This window comes from Nipponia nippon, unplaced genomic scaffold (genome assembly GCF_047370975.1).
Source record: "Nipponia nippon isolate SJK-2023a ecotype South Korea unplaced genomic scaffold, ASM4737097v1 scaffold_7, whole genome shotgun sequence".
Lineage (NCBI taxonomy): Eukaryota > Metazoa > Chordata > Aves > Pelecaniformes > Threskiornithidae > Nipponia > Nipponia nippon.
This window is the reverse complement of record NW_028262391.1, coordinates 22576542-22590576: the sequence shown is the minus strand read 5'-3', so window position 1 is coordinate 22590576 and position 14035 is coordinate 22576542. Positions and strand designations below refer to the sequence as shown.

Sequence of the window (14035 nt, the reverse complement as noted above, 5' to 3'; positions counted from 1 at the left end):
TTCCTTTCTACCGCAGGGAGTGTATATGGTAAATAAAAATTTGCTAGATTAACAGTCCTAAACAGAACTAGCTTTAGTTTCACATATATACTAATTTCCAATAAACACACACTCATTTTGCTAAGGACTTTATTGTTTATCTGATAAAATAATACAAGATTGATATTTATTTTAAAAACGAATAACACTTGTTTTTCCAGTGCTGGGCCACAGACAGCTCAGAATTATTATGTATTTAATGCCCTAACTTCTGCTGAATGAACTTAACTGAATGAACTGCATGAACTTAGCATGAACTTACACAGCAGTCTTACCAGAGTCAGCAGACTGGATTACTTATCTCTTTCAGACTATTTAAAGGAAGCGGGCTCACCAGCAACCACAGGAACATCTAGCACCTGAGGCTCAGTCAGTTCATTACGAATATTCAGTTTAACTCAGTCCGTTCATTAGGAATGTTCAGTTTAAGATGCTTATCAGAAGACATAAAAGAAGGAAGCTAAGTGAGGAACAAAAGAACATGACCAAAAAATACAGACTCCCTTCTCCTTCCTTTCTTCTGCAAAAAACCCACAGTCCACTGAACTCTAGTAACTCTGAATGCATCCATGATCAGCCTGTAGATAGCTCGGAAACAAAGAAAGGCATAAAGACGACAGAGTTTACATTTTATACTTTTCTAGGTATGTACAAATGATTTTACAGTCCACGGTTGGGGAAATTAATTCTGGTTTTACAATGCTGTGCCAAAACCTTTTTGAAGGTTATACAAGCACCTTCAGAAGTCTGCCTTCCAGATGTTCCAGGTTCCTAAGTGCCATTTTCACAAGTAACTTTGGTACTTTATCCCCAGGTCCTCCTGATTTTCAGAAGCCTTTTAAGGTGTTTTTGGAAGCGTTTCAAATTAACTACAGATAATCACTGATGCAATTACCGCCTCTTCACTTTTTCTCCTTGTTCAAAAGAATACCTTGAACAAGGACGTGGCTCTTAGACTGGCTTGTGAGATCAATACTACAAGATTTGAACAGAAGAATTTTTAAATATATTCATTTGCAAATTAGCTGTACTGCAATTTCCTTTGGAGTAGCAAAATAAATGCATTCTTAGAACATTTGTTTCAGTATAGTTTGTTGCCATGTAGATTACAGGAGAGGAAAAAAATGGCATCAGTAAACAACAACACAAGATACAAGAAAGTGTGATTAAACATCTTATTTCCCCACCTGAAGTGACACAATATTCTATTCTAACATACAGCGAACACAATTTTAAAGAAGTGGGGATAAGACATTTTTGATATAGATCAACCTCTTCTCTAAAACCAAGCGGGTTTGTGCAGCAGTAAGAAGAGGTCAGGAACTCTGTTGAGAGCAGGTGCTAACAGGTCCCTCTATTCCACTCCACTGACAAGAGCATATTCTTTGGCACTGACAACCTGTAATTGGGCTGACAAGCAGAGAAAAGAAGTCAGGTAAGACTAATGGCTCTATTCAACAGCAGTCTAAATTAGCAGTTACATCTGAAGTTGGGCATTCTTCCCAGAAAAAAAAAAAATAATTACTTATTTTTTAAACATGAGAATTAATCTTACTAAAAATCATTTTAATGAGTGGTAGTAAGAAATGGAGTCAAAACCAGGGTGGGATACTGAGTATATTCAGAGTATTTAGCAAAAGTTTCTCTTGATGAAAATATCTGTAAAAGAAATGAAACAGTAATGTACTATTCCAACTCTCATCCTAGGCCACCAGCAGAGACCCCACAGGATGCTGGCAGGACATCCTCATCTTTATGAAATAACCTCTTCAGTCAAAACCATACATATCTGCTATCCCAAAGTATTATACTATCTGATTATGTGAAATAATTACATTCCAACGTTAATCAGCAGACATCAAGCTGCAAAGTCTGCAACAAAATGTTTTATTCCTCTCTACCAAATATATCCTATCTGTAGAAGAACTATGAATATTTCATGATGTACAGTTTTCAGAAGTGAATGTTTTATTTTCATTAACTTTTTCTATATTCTGGTTTCCAAAGGTCTTTTAAATCTGAATGCTCAGATATTTCTGGAGTAAATAAATGCATTGTAATCATCTAAATGCATCAGGAGGTAATTTGTTTGAACCCCAAAACCTTCACATATTTTGATCTGTGAATATTAACTCATAATTCTTACACCTCTTGCACTTAACAGACAAGATTTTAGTAGCTTTATTCACATAGGCTAATAACTTGGTGCACAAATAACTTATTCTGCAGGAAGTCCCCCTGACATAAATGGATACATGATATTACTACTGTCTTCATTACTACAAAATTTATACATGCTTAACTCCACATCCACACGCTCTCAGCAATCACTTGTGGATAAAGACACCAGAGCCAGTAAAGCTATGTCAGTGTGCATAATTGCAAGCACATATAGTTTTTTAAGAACCTAACTTTTAAGAGAAGTAAGGGTATTGGAATGGCTCAAGATGTAGCACTATTTCACAAAAGCACACACTTTGCAAACATATCCCAGAAGAACAAAAGAAACATTTTTAAAGTTTCTGTAATAAAGGTGACATACTTGCTCTGCGTGTGTACACACCAAACACATTTGTATCTAAATAAAGGATACATAGGTGGGTATTTCCATGTCTAATTAAAACATCCATTCAGACAACACTTCGGTAACAAAGTTTAGCATAAAAAATTAAGAAATTACAGGTTGAAAGTTCCACATGCAGTCCACTAACAGGACAATTAGCTGTGGGGGGGAAATCACACTTGCTCACATGGTCATAAATCACAGAATCATAGAATCGTTAAGGTTGGAAAAGACCCTTATGATCATCAAGTCCAACTGTTAACCTACCACTGCCAAGTCCATCTATACCACGTCCTCGAGCACCACATCTATCCGTTCTTTAAATACCTCTAAGGATGGGGACTCAACCACTTCCCTGGGCAGCCTGTTCCAATGCTTGACCACTCTCTCGGTGAAGTTTTTCCTAATATCCAACCTAAACCTCCCCTGGCGCAGCTTGAGGCCATTTCCTCTTGTCCTGTCACTTGTTACTTGGTAGAAGAGACCGACCCCCACCTCGCTACAACCTCCTTTCAGGTAGTTGTAGAGAGCAATAAGGTCTCCCCTCAGCCTCCTCTTCTCCAGACTAAACAACCCCAGTTCCCTCAGCTGCTCCTCATAAGACTTGTTCCTAGACCCTTCACCAGCTTCGTTGCCCTCCTCTGGACATGCTCCAGCACCTCCATGTCCTTGTAGTGAGGGGCCCAAGGTACTCAAGGCCCAAGGTACTCAAGGTGCAGCCTCACCAGTGCCGAGTACAGGGGCACTATCACCTCCCTGGTCCCGCTGGCCACACTATTCTTGATACAAGCCAGGATGCCACTGGCCTTCTTGGCCACCTGGGCACACTGCTGGCTCATGTTCAGGTGGTTGTCAACCAACACACCCAGGTCCTTTTCTGCCAGACAGCTCTCCAGCCACTCCTCCCCCCAGCGTTGCACGGGGTTGTTGTGACCCAAGTGCAGGACCCGGCACTGAGCCTTGTAGAATCTCATGCAGTTGGCCCCGGCCCAACAATCCAGCCTGTCCAGGTCCCTCTGTAGGGCCTTCCTATTCTCCAGCAGATCGACACTTCCATCCAACTTGGTGTCATCTGCAAACTTACTGAGGGTGCACTCGATCCCCTCATCCAGATCATCAATGAAGATATTGAACAGGACCGGCCCCAACACTGAGCCCTGGGGAACACCACTCGTGACCGGCCACCAACTGAATTTGACTCCATTTACCACCACTCTCTGGGCTCAGCCATCCAGCCAGTTTTTAACCCAGCATAGAGTGCACCCATCCAAGCTGTGTGCAGCCAGCTTCTCCAGGAGAATGCTGTGGGAGACACTGTCAAAGGCCTTACTAAAGTCCAAGTAGACAACATCCACAGCCTTCCCCTCATCCACTAAGTGGGTCACCTTGTCAAAGAAGGAGACCAGGTTAGTGAAACAGGACCTGCCTTTCATAAACCCATGCTGGCTGGGCCTGATCCCCTCGTTGTCCCATACATGCTGCATAATGGCACTCAAGATGACCTGCTCCATGACCTTCCGTGGCACCGAGGTCAGGCTGACAGGCCTGTAGTTCCCCGGATCCTCCTTCCGACCCTTCTTGTAGAGGGGTGCCACGTTTGCTAGCTTCCAGTCATCTGGGACCTCCTCGGTTGACCAGGACTGCTGATAAATAATGGAGAGTGGCTTGGCAAGCTCCTCTGCCAGCTCCCTCAGTATCCTCGGGTGGATCCCATCTGGCCCCATGGACTTCTGCGCATCCAGGTGGAGGAGCAGGTCAGTGACTGCCATGTCTTCAACAACTGGGACTTCACTCTGCATCCTATCTCCATCTCCCAGCTCAGAGAGCTGAAAAACCCGAGGATGACCAGTCTGACTATTGAAGAGTGAGGCAAAGAAGGCATTAAGTACCTCTGCCTTCTCCTCAGCCTTCATGGCAAGGTTACCTTCTGCATCCAACAAAGGAGGGAGATTCTCCCTGGCCCTCCTTTTGTCACTGATATATTTATAAAAACTTCTTTTGTTGTCTTTAATGGCGGTGGCCAGTTTAAGTTCCAGCTGTGCCTTCACCTTTCTGATCTTCTCCCTGCATATCCTCACAACATCCTTGTAATCCCCCTGAGTCACCTGCCCCTTCTTCCAAAGGTGGTAAGCTCTCCTCTTTTTCCTGAGTTCCAGCCAAAGCTCTCTGTTCAGCCAGGCCGGTCTTGTCCCCCACCTGCTCGACTTGCAGCACGTGGGCATGGCCTGCTCCTGCGCCTTTGAGATTTCCTCCTTGAATAACGTCCAGCCCTCCTGGACTCCTTTGCCCTTCAGGACTGCCTCCCAAGGGACTCTGTTAACCAGACTCCTGAACAGCCCAAAGCCCACCCTTCTAAAGTTCAGGGTAGCGGTCTTGCTGACCCCCTTCCTTACCTCTCCCAGAACTGAAAACTCTATCATTTCATGGTCGCTGAGCCCAAGACAGCCTCCAACCTCCACATCACTCACCAGGCCTTCTCTGTTTGTAAACAGCAGGTCCAGTGGGGCAGCTCCCCTGGTTGGCTCGCTTACCAGCTGTGTCAGGAAGTTATCTCCCACACACTCCAGGAATGTCCTAGACTGCACTGCCAGCACTGTGTTGAAGAAAAGCACCTGAAACTTGCCAGTTCACAGGCAGTTTGTTTTCTTCCAGTTATTATCTAAACAGAGAAACTTGCACCAAGCAATTTCTATTAAAACACCCACTTGCATAAAAAGTCAGAGGAAGGAAAAAAAGACTATGGTATTTCTCTGCGATGACAGTGCACACAGCTAATTTTCTTCTGCAAGTATCACCCCTGCTTTCAGCGGAACAAATAACCAAGATGAAGTGTCAACCCTGTTTCAGCTGTCCAAGTGAGATATAGGGAAGGAAGAAGAAACCATGAAATTACCCAGGAAGAGTCAATAACATGTTATTTGACTTTACAGGCAGAAGTAAACATCATTCAAGCTGTAATTGAATTAATGCAGCATTTTGGATAAACCCAATTTGCATAGGATCTGCTGTCACGGGAACCTCTACCCTGCGATGTTAAACCCAGTCTCCCTTGACAGTATTTTTGAACTGCTTATCAGGCTCCCTGCACGAACAGACAGCAGTCCCATTCCTCATCCCATTGACTTCCACTCACATTCCCTGGGCACCAAGCAAACATAGAGGTATGCATAAACCAAAAGTGTTATAATAGTTATTAAAGGAAGGACAAATTTACCTATGCTATTTGTGCAAAAGGGAGAAGAAATAAGCACTGACTAAACTAGGTTAGTTAAGTAGCAGAAAGACTTGTTAACAAAATTGACATAGGATTGTCTGACTTGTTAATAAAAAAAATAAAAAAAGGAACAGTAAGAAAAGTCAGAGGTACAAGGAACGCTAACACTCTTCAGAATACATAATGAATTGGGAAATGAACGAGAAGTAGATGAAAATATATTAAAAATCATAGCTACTTCATATCTGTAGCATCTGACTTCTGACACTAGTCATCACTTATGTAAAAACGTGACTAGATGAAAAGGACAGCTTTTCACTTGAAGTACATTTGTCCACTAAATGCTCTGTGATAGACCTGAGAGAGAGTCGTCATGAAGACATACTCATTGCTTCTTTCTGTCTGCTGCTCTACCATAGACGACATGGACAATGAGCTGACATCCCAAACCACATTAATGGCCTCCTGTGAGCCGCCAGGGCACCCATCGGCTTATCCTCCTCACGACTCCTCAAAAGTAGGCTCACCGCAAAGCGGACCTGTGCAAGAGGAGGCCAACTCCAGAACAAAGGATTTACATAGTAAAGAACAGACTGCCAGCATGCCATGCAGAATCCTACCTTGAAGCAGAATAAACAGCATTTCAATCCAAATTCATCCTGCACTAAGTTTTACTCTGCTCTCACATACACCCATTTTATGATAACAGCTTCACAGAACTACTATCAATTAGCCTTTTCCTGAATAACTGAATGCAGGTAGACTTAATATCATTTACCATGAAATTTGGTAATTGTTAGTGTAACAGAATTACTGACATGGTTTTCATTTAATGAAAAAAAAAACCCAAAAATAACTTCTACCATGTTTGCAACTTAGGGTTGACAACAAAGGCTGGTAAAACAGTCATGGCAAGTTGCAAATGTAAAACATTCACATGAATTCCATCTGAGTACTGCTTTTTAATCAGCAGGGAGTTTCTTTTGTAAGAACAATTTACACAGATTGTAGATAATCTTTGTTTTCGTCAGGATTTAAGAAGTCTCTCTGGAAATCTCCCATCTTTTCCGAGCCTTCATTCTTCTAGAATGTACAAAGAAACAACCTATGATTAATTAACCACCTTTTAAAAATGCACTCTCTACTTATCAGAAAACATTCAGCTATTTCTAAAGTGGATATTATTCTCAGCCAACAAAATAAAAATGAGGGGTATCGGTTAAGCACTGCTCTACCTCACCTTCAGATTGCAGGTTATCATCTTTCCTTCTACAGGGCCTTGACCACTGGAGAATGCCTTACAGCCTCTTGGCTGTCCAAGGATCATCACTTTAACATCTAATTATCATTGTGAGCAGCCACTGTAAACATCAGCAAACTTCAGCAGAGCTTCCAAAGGGCAATATGCAGCACAGTCAGTTTATATTAAGGTTAATTGGTCTTTCAGGAACTCATAGTATTTGCTAAAATAAAACACAACTGTAGTCCAATAAAATGATTTTGTTCCTTTGTCTCAAAGCTGAAAGACTAAAAAAGCTAGCTTCCTTCAAGGACAAAAGGGAAGCATCTAGGGCATATTTGACCATAATTGATAAGTTCCACACTTACTGTGTTCAACAAATGTTTAAAATGCATTTGCAGACTATATAGGTAATTATTTACTAGTACTCTGTGACCAGACCGTTTCTCAGCAGAGTTTTAAATGGTAGTTTTATAAATAGACAATAGAAGATTCTTACAAAGAAATTGCACTTTTGGGTTTAAGAGGCATATAATAGAGCACACCAAAACAGTCAAGAGACGTTCATCTCACAATAGAAGACTACTGGAACGCACCAGAACAGGAGCCTAGAATAATTTAGGAAACATCTGCTGTAAGCTACAGCACAAAACAAAGATTAACACAATAACTACACCAAAGTTTTGAAAATGAAAGGTCAAAAGATGAAATGAAGACTTACCAACTTACTGGTTTTAAGGCTGTTTTGAGAAGAAGGAATGTTTAAATTAAGTTGGAACAGACCAAATTTTTCCTATAAGCCCATGTAACGAAAGAGTCCATTCACATACATCGCTGGAGTGGCTCTGAAGTAATCTCTCCTTTACTGCAGTGATGAAAATTGCAAGCCCTGGGATGAAGATGTTTGCTGTTCACACTGTTGGATATTAGTCCAGCTGTTTCTCAGGCTCATTATACCCACAGTATGCTTAGGAAGAGCAGAATGAATATTTGCTATTACTGTATTGGTCAGATCACATATATAAGAAGCTGTGCCCAAAAATAGTGAGATGGGACCAAACTGGAGGCATACACCGTACTTAACTGGTATCGCAGACACAGTTAGATCTGTGTACATTTTATCAGAGCCTGCCTCACAGATAGGGGATCCAAGATAGAAATTCTCTTAAGAATTTACTTAAGAGAAGATCAAGAGTAACTTCACTGAAAGCACATAATTCATGTGACTATTACAAGACAAATATAAAAGAAATTAGAATCATGCCCAGTAAAATAGTCAAAAATCAGGGCCTTGAACACAAGCAATATTTACCTCAGGAAGCAAACCCACTATATTTAATTGGCAAACTTGCACTGAGAGCTGAGTTACATTGCACCTGTTCCAAGTAAAATCAACTGTCCTTTACACTTACTATTGCCTATGTAAATTCTGTCTTATGGCTGCTTAACACATGGTCAATGAACAGGCTTCGAGGTGGAGACTTTGGGGAAGTTGCTAGAAGCTTTATCAGTGGTTTTAACAAGGGTCAGCCTTTTCACCATCAGAATTTGCACATTTGTCTAGATTGACAAACTTACAACATTTTTGATTAGGCAAAAAACACTTAATGGTGAGCTTATTAAATCCCAATGTGGTTGCTCTCATTTAGAATTAAAGTAGCTTGCGCTTTTAAAATTAATACAAACCAAAGAGACAGAGCTTTAACTTAGACTAATTAAGAGTGAATTTAAAGTAATTCAGTTAAATCACCTAAAACTCCTGGATGGATACATCCCGTTCAGAACTGACCCTCCCAGAAGCAGCTCTGAACTGCTGGAGAGGTCCCTCTCTCACCTACTTCAGCATCTGGAACAGGCATTCAGAACTGCATGTAAAGTTTTTCTGTGGAGATTAAGAAACTGTATTGGTTGAAAAATCAGGAATTATGTAACTCTAATGCTGAAGAAGTCCCAGAGATAAATGGATGTAGCACTGGTATTTTAAAAGTTGATAACTCATGAATGTTCAAAGTCAGAATCAAATACTTTATTCTGATCGAAAGCTGAAATACTTTGCTTTACCCCGGTTTAATGTGCAAGTTTAAGTTATTTTATCATCAATTGGTAAACTCATACAATAAGCCAAGTCTACATGGTAAACCTAACCTTATAAACCAAAGCAAAGGACACAAGCACATGGAAAAGCAAAATGGTAATTGAAATAAAGAGAGTTTTATTGCCTGATGCCACCTAACCTGATACTTTGACCAGTCAATTCAAATTCTTCTAGGACCAGGTAACATTTAGAAAACATCGGTCCCAGGTTTGCATCTGGAAAATAAATTAGTCTTAGTTTAGGAAATTCACTACATATCTTTATGAAATTACGACTGCAAGAAAGTAGAATTTACAGCCTCACGTGCTAAAAAAAGCTAGAAACTAGCAGTGCAATACAGTACTGTTCAGGGTTTTTTTATATATTGCACAACTACAAAACTGCTCATGTGAAAACGCTGCAAAATAACAGAACAGCAACAGAATTCCTGCCTACTTCTCTACTGCTTTTTTTCTTTTCAGTAAATAATCATTGCATCATAATGATCATGGGTTGTAAAACATCCTTGTTAAGAGCACAGTAAGTCCAGCTCTCTCCTCTTCAGGTTTGATCCTGCTGCCACAATGAAGATTGACGAAACTTGCTTTTCATTTGACAAGCTCAGAATCAAAACACAAGTGGAAGCTGAGCTTCTCTACAAATTCTTCTGTGACAGCACTTAACTTCTAAAGCCTTCCAGAATTAAATAAGGATTAAATGCTGCTAACGTCAAATGTGGATGTAAGCCTAAGTCTGAATAAGTCTTCAATGACACCAGCCTCTTTGTCCTAATGGTCAAAAGCATCTAAATTATTATAAGGCATCATTTAAGGAAGATTCCCTAATTTTCATTTATTAAAAGAGGTGTTTACCAAAATACAAGATTTTAACATTTACTTCCACGGGATAGTAAGTTATATGTAGATTTTAATACACTCATGTTAAAATAAACATTAGAATCTCTCCACAAAGGAATCATATTTTGACACACTTGGTGTCACCATTAACCGTTCATTGCAATGGGCACGTGGACTATTACGCATAGGGAAAAAAGAAAGGCAAAAGTCCAAAGGATTTATTTCTTTGCACCACAAAACCCCTTCCAGCAAGGGGAGAGGGTTCAATGGTTCAAGAGTCATCTGGGCTCTAAGGGATTTAACACCAGGTCAGGCAACTCCACACTGAGGTCTCTGCTTCTTCCAGATCCTCTGAGATCTCACAGGTATCAGATTTGTGACAAAAGGAAAATGAAAACGAGAATTATTAAGATGCATCTGCAACACTGGAGACAAATGTTTGCTTTTATCCTGTGTGTTCCCTTTAAAGGCCTTTGTGTTCTGTGTCTTGAAAAACAACATAAAAGTACAAGTTTAAGATATTTAACTTCCTTGTCCAGCACTCAAAAAAAGTTAAGGAGATGGCAGATTGAAGAAAATTATGAATCGAATTGTACATCTCTTCAGTATGCTAAAGGAAGCGCTGAGCTGTGCCGTGTAACAGTGGTACATAAAATATTATGTGAAAAATGGGGTGGCAAAAACACCATTTTGCCACAAGCGTGAATGAACATTAAAACACCATCCCAGAGAGATGCTATCAGCCATTTGAAAGGAGGTCACCCGTGATACTATGAGGCAATGCTACACAACCTTCGCATTAGTGTTATTTAAATAATTCACTTCAGCACTCATTACTTCCTCAGGCAACCCTGTGCTGGCTGAAGGATGCTTCCACATTGCTCCAGCTGTGGCCTTACTGCTTCCAGACTGGATTACCATCAGGGCATAAAACTAGTGACCCTCATCGGCCACTTTGGATAGTGTGGGCATTGTTATTTAATACGTGAAAGCAATAAAAGCAAAACAGGAAGAAAATAAATCAGATAATGTTGATAAAGTGCAGTTTAAAAAAAGGTAGTTAAATAGGCAGTATCAAATATCTTCGTCCCAGATTTTGAAGGTACTTAGCACACAACTGTCAAGACTTTGGATCAGAAAAACTTCTATTTTTTTCCCCTAGTGACAGAAAGGGAAAAACCGCAATCCCGGCCTGAGGAACGAGTAACGCCGGGGCATTACCTGTGGCGGTCAGGCAACTGCTCTTGGCGCCGGCAGCAAAGCGGCCAGCGATGCTCAAGGCACGACCCGACCCGACCCGACCCGACCAACGACGTTAGAGGAGCACGTTCTGCCCCGGATCGCCCCGTTACCCCTTCGCATTCAAAGCCCGCAGAGCGGCGCCCACCGCGGGGGCAGAGCCGAGGCGGACGGCGCCCTCCAGCCGGGAAGCTCCGTGCGCCGGGGGAGGCCCACGCACCCCGGCCGCCGACCGGGGCGCAGCGCGGCTCCCGCCCCTTCCCCGAGGCGCTGCGAGGGGACGCCGGGCAAATCGCAAATCGCCGGGGAAAGAGCCGGCTGGGGCCGCCTCGAGGGGCGGCGATGCCTGAGGGGCCGGGGGCGGCGGCAAACGCCCTGAGGGGCGGCGGGGGCCCCTTCCCCTTCAGTGAGGCGCTGCCGGGCAGCCGGGACCGGCTGCCCCCTTCTCACCCCCGGGGCAGCCGCGAAGCCGCCTGAGGCGAGGGAGACGTGGAGCCCCAGCAGCCCCCACCCCGCCACCGCCTACCCGGGCCGCGGCCACCCTGATAGGGAACGCCCCCAGGCCGCGGGAAGGGCCCCCCGACGGCCACCGCGGCTTCATGCCCCTTCCAGTCAGGGAGGAGTTACTCACCCGCCGCGGGCGGCGATGTCCGCGGCCGCCTGACACCGGGGCCCGCCGGGCACGGCCGGGCCGGGCTCCCCTCACCTCGGCGGGCTCACGGCCGCGGCGGAGCGCGCTCCCCCGGTCCTAGCGCCTCCCGCGGGGCGAGGCAGCCCCGCCCGGGGGCACGGCCGCGGCCCGGGCGGTGCCCGCGGGGGAAGAGGCACCTTCTGCTGACGGCAGTTGCCGCCCGCCCGCGGGTGCTTGGCGTTACCCGGCGTGAGGGGCCTCCCCCGGCGGGGGCCGTGCAGCGCCCAGCCCCGGGCGGGGCTGCCCGGGCAGGCTGCGCGGAGGCGCGGGCCGTCGGAAACAGGCGACACGGAATTCATTAAACTCCCCTGGGTGATCAGGATGGGAAGCGGAGGGTGCAGCCCGAGGGTGAAGCAATGTTAATGCTGCTGCTCACCATCTCTTCCTTTGGAGCTGTCACGGCTCAACACATCGAGACAGGCACCATTTAATCCCAAATAAGCATTTTCCTCTGGGATCGTGCACAAATTTTTCAGCTTCTCTGAATTTCCCCTTCTTGTAAAGTTTCCCTTCTTATGAAATGGGGAAGGTGACACTTAAAACTTTTACAAACTTTATTTTTTTAAGTTTGTAAAGTTTTTAATTATGGACCATAGAGAGTTTTACTGAATAATTTGTTGTAGATCAACATGAAAAGGCATTCCTCTCATACACAGCAGCAGAAGGGGCTCAGGTATTGAAAAAGATATCTAGGAGTCTGGAATGGCTTGGCATCTTGTAGGAAGTTTTTAAGCTTGTAAATCTGAGTTATGAACATCTGTCCGCCTCATAATTCATCCCCTCAGGTGTGAGAAAAAAAATCAAGTAATACACAAATCAAAAAGTTACCCAAATATCACTAAGGAAATGCGATGCACGCTGAAGGGTAGCACACGCAGCTTATGTACTTTATATATACTCCTGTTATGAACCTGCTTAAGTTATTCCTGATTTTTGAATACATACTCGGAGCTTGCATTCTAAACTGTTATAAAAATATTTCATTTTCACAAGTGCGAGGAGTCTGTGCATAGGCATGTGCATCCATGCAAGCATGCCCACAGACACCTAGTGAGCGCTGTGTGCTATTTAGCAGCATAAATATGAGGTGGTGGGCTCTGCCGGCCATCCAGCCTTCCTGCTGAGGCCAGGGAGAGGAAGAAGGACCTCCAGAGGGTAATTCATCCCACCTTGTGCGGACGCTGTGGGTCTCTGCTTTATCTGCATGGGAAGGCTGGACAACTGTCTGATGTTAGATAGGTATCTTTTTGATAGTTAATGCTTGGGGAAATTAATCCATAGTTTATATGCTGAAGCATGGAGATACACAGTTAAAATATCGAAACCACTTCACCCCAGTTCTGTAGTGACATTTGATGCTTGAAGTTTGTGCTTTGATTTCAGTTCTCCTGGATAAAGAGTTGTGTGAGGATATAAGTGGATTGTGTGCATTCCAAGTTAGGCACAATAAAACTACTGCATATTACCCTGGAAGTTATATCTTTTACACATAAACTACTTTGTTGATTTACAATTTTTGAGATTTTTAGTGTTTGTGTATCCTCCTGCAATAAATTCTGGCCAATTTGGTATTATAAATCCAATGATACTGTCCTGGAAACTAGGAATGAGTTACATCCAATCAGTTTTATTAGAACATTATAAAAATCACCCAAAATAGCTTTTATACATGTAAATAATGTTGTGCTTTTGACTTTGAAAATGCTGTGATGCTTTATACACTGACTACAGTGGGGGGAAGGGGGGATTTGATGTTTGCAAAGTGTGAATATATCTGGTTTTTCAAATGGTAATAAATTATTCTAATTCTGATGAATCATGACATACCAGAACCTAAGAATTTCACTGATCAAAGGCTGAATATTCCTGTCCCGAACCTCACCCAGCTGAAGGGGAAACTCTGTATTTGGAATGAAAAAATAAAATAAAATAAAAAATCTCATTTATTTTTATTAACATGTAATGATGGCTTGAAACTTTCACTAGTTTGAAATACTAATGATATGGTACTAGAAGTGGCCCAGAGGGCAGTGAGTAGTGATAAAGTATTCACAAAAAGGCAAATAATATTGATCTTTGCCTTTTTTTTTTTTTAATATCTTCTTAGCTTTTAAAAGA

General features: G+C 42.9%; 1 protein-coding gene across 1 annotated transcript in view; it reads right to left on the bottom strand.

Moving 5' to 3' along the window:
• SPSB4 (splA/ryanodine receptor domain and SOCS box containing 4) overlaps nucleotides 1-11986 on the bottom strand; it is a 186003-nt gene extending 174017 nt beyond the window's left edge. Inside the window, exon 1 of the mRNA XM_087738448.1 lies at nucleotides 11858-11986. The gene's annotated coding sequence lies outside the window, so the exon portion shown is untranslated. The remainder of the gene's footprint in view (nucleotides 1-11857) is intronic.
• Between the last annotated feature and the right edge of the window lie 2049 nt (nucleotides 11987-14035).